Raw genomic sequence first — 7,492 nt, 5'->3', positions numbered from 1 at the left:
AGCACCTCATGGCTGGGAGGATTCACAACTGACAGTTGTGAATCAGTCAGTTGGAGAACCTTAACCATGTGTGAGCTGAGGTCAGTGAACCTTTACTGAAGCTTTGTGAGAACCGAAGCAGAAGGCCTAGCTCAGCTGTGCCTGATCCATGGAAACCGAGACAATAAATACGCTTCTGTGTTTAACCTGACAAATGTGTCATATGTAGAAAACAAAGGCAATAGGTAAATGATATACATGCACTTCACAAAAGACATGAATAGCCAATAAGCTAGGGAAAAGATGCTAAATATTAGCCATCAGAGATTTAGAAATGCAAATTATGACCCAAATGAGCACACTCGATATGACACATGATAGGAGGGCAACATTTAGGGGAGAAACTTGACAATAGTACTAAAGCATCTGGAACTTTCGTAGACCATTTTGGAAAAACCGCTTGAAAGGTTTTTAAAATAAAACTAAACATGCACTATCATGAGGCCCAGATATCCCACAGTAGCTGTTTACTCCACAGAAACAATACTATAAAGATGAAAGTTCATTATATGTTTATTCACAATAGCCAAAAGGTACAAACAGCCCAATTATGTTATCAACAGGCAAATGAACAAATTGTGCGGTGTCCGCACAAGGGCATACTTCTCAGCAGTGGGGTTCCTTACAGGGTGGTGGGAAGGTTCTGTAACTTGACAGTGGTGGCAGTGGTGACGCCAGGTGTATACATTTGTCAAAACTCATCTAACTTTACACTTAACAATGGGCGCCTTTTATATTCCAATCATACCTCAATGTTTGCTCTCTCAGCGTGATTTCATGGGCTCTAAAGTGATGCCAAAGGTGGGGTGCAGGTGGATAGAGGTCAATTGCAGGAGGGATGCCCTTGAGTAGGAAGTAGGGCAGGGCCCAGTGCTTAAGTGAAATAGCTGGCTATTGATAAAATCGGGGTAGCTTGTTGGTTTTCTCTGTTAAACAGGAAGCCATGGAATCGCTGAGAGGGAGGTAAGCTTGAGCTATTGGACATATGAGAGATGAAAAGGCATGGACATTCTTGCAAGGGATGGGGAAGAAAATAGACCCAGGTCTGCCCAACATCCCTTCCCACCAGCAGCTCCTGCGCTGGATTCACCTTGGGCATCTTCCCCACACTGTCTTATTTGAACAACTTGACGAGGCAGCAAGTGCAGCTTGGAATCTTGACCTTGTTACCATCATTTTGGTAACTCCAGGCCCTATGGGAGACCCTACAGGGGCAGGCTGGGAGTCTGTAGGGAGGGCGCCAGTCTCTGTGGCCAGTCAGAGCTCAAGCTATCCTGAGCAGCCTTCTGCATTTCCCAGGTCCCCACTCTGGGGGTTAGGGTGGCAGCAGGCTCTCAGATTGCAGACTGGACCTTCTCTGGACAGGCAAGTGGGCACCGGGGAAGCTCAGGAGACTTGCACGAAGGCAGTGGCTGCTATGGGGTAAGGGCAAGGGCCCTGGGAGAGAACTAAGATGAGGGAGTTGGCCTGGCAGGCAGAGGGACAGGACAGAAGGCCACGCTGCCAGGACCTGGGACTTCACAGAGTGAAGTCTTGGTGTGGAGATGCAGTGCTCTTCCTTCTCAGCCTCTGGCCCTTTCTTCCCAGCACCTACAACAGTGACTCTGCAGAGGTGGCCTCTTTAACCTGAGCTCTGTCTTGTGGCTCTCAGAAACAAGTGCAAGGCATCGTCTCCTGCCTCTACCCTTCCCCACCCCCAGCTCCTGTGCTGGAAAGTGCGGCCTTTGCACTTGGGTCTTCTGGGGCTGAGCAGCGTATAGGGAGCCAGGGAAGCCAACCAGCCCGCTTCCTGCAAAGTGCCCAGCCTAGTCTCCCTGTCAGAAGGATGCCAACTCCACTGAAGGATGACCACCTCCTCCACTGAGGGGACTTTATGGACATCTGTCACTTCTTCAACTTTGATTTCTCAGGAGACTCTTTCGTGGGTAAAAGACATGTCATCTACATGCGCAGGCGTCCTGATGGACACTCAGCCTGCCAGGGTCAACTCTGGGATTTGTGGTTTTAAGCAACACTTGCCACTCAAGGAGGTCCCCTGGCTTGTAGCCTGAAGGAGGAGCCTGCCTCAGAGTTGGGGAGCTAGACTGCTATTAGAAACCAAATGCCTTAAAAGCGTTGCTTTCTAATATATTTTTAAAGCTCCTTAAACAAACTGGCTCACAAAGAGACTTGTGAGCCAAAGGACAGTGGCCTGGGGTAGGGGGAGTCTGGAGCCAAGTTAGATGTCTCCACCCTGTAATCTTGATGCCCTGTCAGCCGGGGCCACTTAGGCTCAGAGGGGTTTTGCTGCTCAGCTCAAATGACATTGCCTTTCTCCTGAATACCAGGTGCTGTTGAGGCGGAGCTGGCACAGGCAACCAGGGTGGAACAGAGGGCAGCTCTGTAGGCCGGAAGCTGGAGTGGCCGTGAATCTTCCATGTGTCCCTTCGTGTCCCCCTCCCTTGCCCAGGTGAGTCACAGTCCTATGGCACATGGATCCTGGTCTCAGGGCCCCATTGTTGTCCTCACAGTGGGCAGATGTCAACCCTGCACATCCAAAGAAAAACAAAGTATCTATAGAACCTCTGCTCAAATACCTGTACTCCCCAAAAGCAGATGCCACAGGGGGAATAAGGGAAGAGGAGTGACTGCTGGCTGAGCTGGCCCTGGGGATGGGGCAGGGGCGTGGGCAGGGCAGGCCTCTGGGGCGGCCCTCCATGTACTCGGGGTGGGCCGGAACCCCCGTCTGAAGCTCAGCCTGACCTCCGCGCCGACCTCTGATGTCAGAGACAGTCTTTCCCACTGTAAACCTCAGAGCACAGCAGCTGGGGCCCGGGGTGCTTCCAGGAGGGGCGAGGTCAGATGAGACAGTGCGAAACCATCATCAGGGAGCGTGAGGCCATCAAGGACCTGACAGAGGCCCAGATGCCCCAGGCTGCTTGAGTTAAAGGTCATGAATTCAGTCAGCAGGTGGGGAAGTTTCCTCCAGGCACCTTCAGTGGGAGTGGGTGGAGGTGATCCACCCTGTTGCTCTGTCACTTGCCAGGTGAGCCCAGGGCAGGGAGCTGCGGTGTGCATGGGAACCTGCGCGAAAGGGGCTGTAAGCAGGATAGGAATAGAGTTGGGGGTGGAGGGAGACTGGGTGCACCCACACTAGCTGTGTGATCTTACTGCGGAATCTTAGTCCCTCCACTCAGCTCTTTTGACACCTAAGATGGGCACCAGGCGCACCTTCCACCAGGTCGTGAGCATGAAAGATGTCCCGGGTGGGCAAGTGTTTCCTGTCCATGAGGAGCCCTGGCAGGGTGGGGATGGCTTAGGCCGTGAGTGTTGTGTTGAGGGTAGTTTATGCTGGGGCATGAGCAGAGCCAGGAGACCGGGGTCACTCCATGTTCGCCAGTTCCTCTCCTCCTGCAAAGCCACCAGGAGCTCCCTCCCTGATGTGGGGGGGGGGGGGTGGGCGGGGGGTGGTGAGGGGAGAGCACCTCAGCTGTCCTCGTGAACAAATCCTCTTTCACCGAGCTTGGCTACTGACCAGGGGGCCCCTCTGCCTAATTTTCTGCTCTTCTGGTCAAAAAGCCAGTGGTCAAACCTCACCTTGAGGACTCTTCGAGGAGGCTCCTTACAGCCCCCTCGCCACTCCCATGGTGAGGCTACCCAAACCCCTCTGACCCGTGTGCAGACGTCTGCCAAGATTGCTGCCCCTTTCTCCAGTCGTACCTGTCTGTCTGCTCTTTGGACATGTGGCCATCATGGCCCTTCCTTTGTATGTGGCCCCCACGTCTCAGATTTCTCTCAGTTTCCTCCCCTGCACCTAAGCTGCAGAGTCCTGTGACAAAAATAGCCCAAAATGACCCTCTTCTGCCCCCCATGGAGTGACGGTGCCCAAGCTGAGCCCTGACCTCTGAGCTGCCTGGTGCTCTCTCCAGGCGTCTCTGCTCAGTACTCTCCCCTCATCGCAGAGCACCTGTGGGAGAGGCCTGTCGCCTCTGTCCTCCTACCTGCCCCTTTCCCAGCTGTCATCATACCCAAGGCAGATCCTGACCCTCCACTTGACTTCTCAGAGATATCTGTCCCTTCACTGTCCACTCTCTCCCCTGGGATCTTGTCCCACACTTGCCACTGGCTCCTTCTGGTCAGCGTCTAAATAAGCTCAAGTCTCTTCCTCCTTAAAACAGCAAACCAAACCTGTCTGGTAGCTCACTGGTCTATCCCAGGCTTAGCAGCTTCCTGTTCTCTGGGGAGGCCAGATGGGGCTTTTCCCCTCACGCCAGCCAGATCTGGGACTTTGTTTTTGTGCAGACAGCTTCAGGCATCCTTCGCAGACCTCCTCAGACCTCCATCCCACTGCTCCAGGTGCCTGTGGTCCCTGACCGCCCAGGTTAGCCCCCATGTGCATCAAAACCCAGTTTTAAAACTGGGCCTCTTCTCCTCACTCATACAAAATTCCCATCCCTCCCCCAGCAGAACCCTGGCCCCCAAAGGCACGATCATCCTTGCAATTGCCAAGACTCCCAAGACTCCTTCTCTGGGCCATGTGTTGAGTCTGCCATTCCACTCGGTGATCGCTGCCAGAGTCCCCTGTCCCCCGCAGGACCATGCAGTTCTCTCTGGGTCTCCTGCCTCAATCACGTGCACCTTCAATTCATAGCCTGCTGGGGAAATGGGTGCAGCTTTCAAAATCACTCCCAGCATGGCTCTCCTTGCTCAAATGGCATCAGTGACCCCATTAACCTCAATAACATGAAGAGCAGCTTCTCCTCCTACCCCCAGCCTGTGCTCCCTGCAGCAGCGACTGTCACACAGTTTCTGGAGAGTACTGCATCCTTTCCTCCAATCATTTGACTCTAGGAGCAGACTTTCACCTTCTTCACCCATCCCACAGCTAGTTTCTTCAGCTCTTAGCTCAGACCTCACTGTTGCTCTGACTTCTCGGGGGTGGAGCCCACAGCATCTTGTACTTCACCCAGGACAGCCTTGTCCACCTGCTGGTCCCCCTCACAGACTGAGGCGCCTCAGTGAAGATGGAATCATTATTTTGTTAAATCTTGAGGCTTTAGTTGTTCTGACAATTCATGGCTAGCCTGGACAGAAGGGGGTGCGGATGGACAGAGGGTCAGCTGGCCTGACTCCCAGCAGAGACCCAGCTTGCCTTCTCTCTCCTGACCTCCCCAAGTCCTTGTTCAAATGCTGAGGTTTCCAGTCGGATGTGTCCTACCAGCTACACTTGTGTCTCAAGGTGGGGTTCAGCTTGTTGCCCCACTGAGTGGGCAGTGGTGCTACCCAGTAATCAAAGCCTTCTCTTTTGTCCAGAACTAAGGTCCTTTTAGCTGTGGCCCTGCTTTCAACTCTTCCCACATTCCAAAGGGCTTTTTTCCACTGTGGCAGCCTACAGCCTCTCCAGTATCCCCTTCTTTTTTTTCCTCTCTACTTGAAAATGACTCCTGCCCTAGAATAACCCCCTCTATGACACTTTTGTGCCCCAAAACTGTTACCTCCTACCTGGCCAAAGTTCTCAGAAGAGTGATTACATCACCAACTCCATCTGCTCTCCACAGCTCCGCCCAGACACCAGGCTGTAGCCCCACTCAGTGCTCAGTGCCACACCCCTTCCCCTCATGCAGGCAGACCCCTCCTCACCTTCATCCCCCTCACCTTCTCTGCAGGCTCCTCAGGGGCAACGTGAGCACGTAGGCTGTAGAGCTGAGCAAAGATTCAAGTTCCATCTCCGCGACTCTGAGCCTCAGTTTCCTCCTCTGTAAATGTGAGCTGATCACAGTTCCTTGAGGAAGGAATACATTCCTGTGCTCAATCTGTGTTCCCTGTAAGCATCCCCACTCCATTCTCCTTAAATCCTCTCCTCCCCAAGCTTATACGGTAGTGCATGGCCTCAATGCTGCTGACAGCCTCTCCAGCTACTTCTTTGCCCCCAGTGCACCCACAGCTGCATTGGCCAGCATCAGCTGAACCCTGACCAGGCACCAGCAATGCTCCCTGCATTTTACTTTAATACCACTGGTACTTTAATAGGACCCATTCAAAAGACAGCAGGGTTAAGGCACAGAGAGGGTGAGAACAGTCCAAGAAGACACAGCTGCAAGGACAGAGCCAGTGCCGAAGTGGTTCTTCCTTTTCCTACTTCATTTACTCACAAAGTGCTGTGTATTTATTTCCCCAGTCTCAGCTCCCATCCTACCTCCCACCTCTGAGCTTGCCAGACACTCTTCCTATGACTTACCTTCACCCTTCACCCCAGGATCAGAGTCCCATACTTACTTCAAACCCCTTTCTCTGGCATCCAGCAATTGATTTTGCCAGTTTGTCAGTGAATTTCTTTCATTCAGTCTTGCAGGCTAGTATCTTTCCTGTCTGCTTCACCAGACCATGAGATCAGAAGGCAGAAGCCTGTACCCTTGGCCCCTCTCTCTGCCTCAAGTACGGTTAAGGCAGATTAAACTCTCTCAGATCATATCCCCCTTCCAATTTCCCTATTTCTGCTCAGCAAGCTATTATTTATCCTTTCTTCCTACCTCTGAGATTTTTGCCCTTAGTACCTCTCTAGCCTCTGTTCCCCACATCCCACCTCCCCGGTCGGGGTTGCCTTCTAACTGTCTTTCGGGACCTGCACATTCCATTCCAACTGCCAGCCATTCACTACCTGGCCCCCACAGGCTATCCCTGCCTCCCCCTTATTTTTAAATGTTGAGTCTAATAAACCAAAATATGGTATTAAAAACACCACAAATGTATTCCAAATATAGCTGCAACAGGGAGAGAAAGTTCTTGATAAAAGGGAATGTTGTCAGCGAAAGAAACTAACATTAAAACAAAAAGACACTCTACTGAGTGGGAGAACATATTTGTCAGGAAACACATCTGACAAAAAGCTAATATCCAATATGTACAAGGAACACACAATTCAACAATACAAAAAAAAAGAAAAAAGAAAAAAAAAGAAAAGAAACACTAAAAAAATAGAAGAGCTAAATAGGTATTTTCCCAATGACAACATGGCCAATAGGCACATAAAAAAAGGCTCATCCTCACTTATTATCAGGGAAATAGAAATAAAAACCACAATGAGGTACCATCTCACATCTGTGAGACTGGCCGAGACCAAAAAGAAGAGAAACAAGTGCTGGCAAGGATGTAGAGAAAAAGGAAGCTTGGTACACTGTTAGGGCGGGTGTAGGCTGATCTAACCCTTATGGAAAAAAGTATGAAGGTTCCTCAACATACTGAAAATAGATCTACCATATGATCAGGGAATTCCACTCCTAGGTATGGACCCAAAGAATGCAAATACACTAAAATAAAGGGATGCATGTACCCCTATGTTCACTGCAGCACTATTTACAATAACCAAGTTCTGAAAACAGCTCAAGTATGCAATGACAGTTGAGTGAGTTTTGAAGACGTGTAGATACATAATAGAATACTACACAGTGATAGAAAAAGATAACTCTTGCCATTT

The 7,492-nt window shown here is 51.0% G+C and overlaps 1 long non-coding RNA gene across 3 annotated transcripts; it reads right to left on the bottom strand.

Moving 5' to 3' along the window:
* Positions 1-545: 545 nt before the first annotated feature.
* Positions 546-6,612, bottom strand: LOC119255376 (uncharacterized). Of its 3 annotated transcripts, none has more exons than XR_005127452.2 (3): positions 6,295-6,612; positions 5,674-5,800; positions 546-3,102 (listed from the first exon to the last, which is right to left on the bottom strand). It is a non-coding gene; the product is annotated as an uncharacterized LOC119255376 (long non-coding RNA). The 3 variants fall into 3 exon arrangements; XR_005127454.2 differs by lacking the exon at positions 546-3,102 and adding an exon at positions 3,487-4,673; XR_005127453.2 differs by lacking the exon at positions 546-3,102 and adding an exon at positions 3,487-4,670.
* Between the last annotated feature and the right edge of the window lie 880 nt (positions 6,613-7,492).

This window comes from Talpa occidentalis, unplaced genomic scaffold (genome assembly GCF_014898055.3).
Source record: "Talpa occidentalis isolate TD23 unplaced genomic scaffold, MPIMG_talOcc4v2.1 talOcc4.3, whole genome shotgun sequence".
NCBI classification, from domain to species: Eukaryota; Metazoa; Chordata; class Mammalia; order Eulipotyphla; family Talpidae; genus Talpa; species Talpa occidentalis.
The sequence above is the reverse complement of the archived record's forward strand: the minus strand, read 5'-3'. Positions and strand labels throughout refer to the sequence as shown.